The sequence below is a fragment of the Chrysochloris asiatica genome, unplaced genomic scaffold (assembly GCF_000296735.1).
Source record: "Chrysochloris asiatica unplaced genomic scaffold, ChrAsi1.0 scaffold00063, whole genome shotgun sequence".
In the NCBI taxonomy this organism is placed as follows: Eukaryota; Metazoa; Chordata; class Mammalia; order Afrosoricida; family Chrysochloridae; genus Chrysochloris; species Chrysochloris asiatica.
The window spans coordinates 5,456,938-5,457,441 of record NW_006408581.1 but is presented as its reverse complement, the minus strand read 5'-3'; positions in this window follow the sequence as shown (position 1 = coordinate 5,457,441).

The following is a 504-nucleotide window of genomic DNA, read 5'->3' as shown; positions in this document are numbered from 1 at the left end:
CCCCTCAAGTGTATATTTTATACTGGTAAGCAAGGGAAACCAAATTTCAAAAGACAGCCAAGTATCTTAACACTATTTCCCCCATTTTGCCCATTGCAACCATGCCTCAATTCCTCTATCCCAGAGCCCTGTTTTTCCAAGGTTATGCATACATCATTATTTACCTCTGTTCCACTTAGACCATGCAAACCTGCCTAATTGTTCTCCCATCCATCTTAGTATTCCATTTCGTAACCCTTTCTTGTCAATTGTCCCCCTCCCCAGCACCCAATGTCTCCTGTGTCTATTCCATTCTCTGTTCTCCACTTTCCCCTCCCTCTCCTCACCTCAACCCCCCTCATCCCTGTAACCATCTAAGAATCCCGCCCCCCACCCCCCCACCCCCGCCATTTAGTATGGTTCTTTTTACTATTCTTTTACAATAGTGGTCCTATGCAGTATTTCTTCTTTTGTGACTAATTTCACTCAACATAACATTCATGTTATGTGGTAGTTTACAGCTTT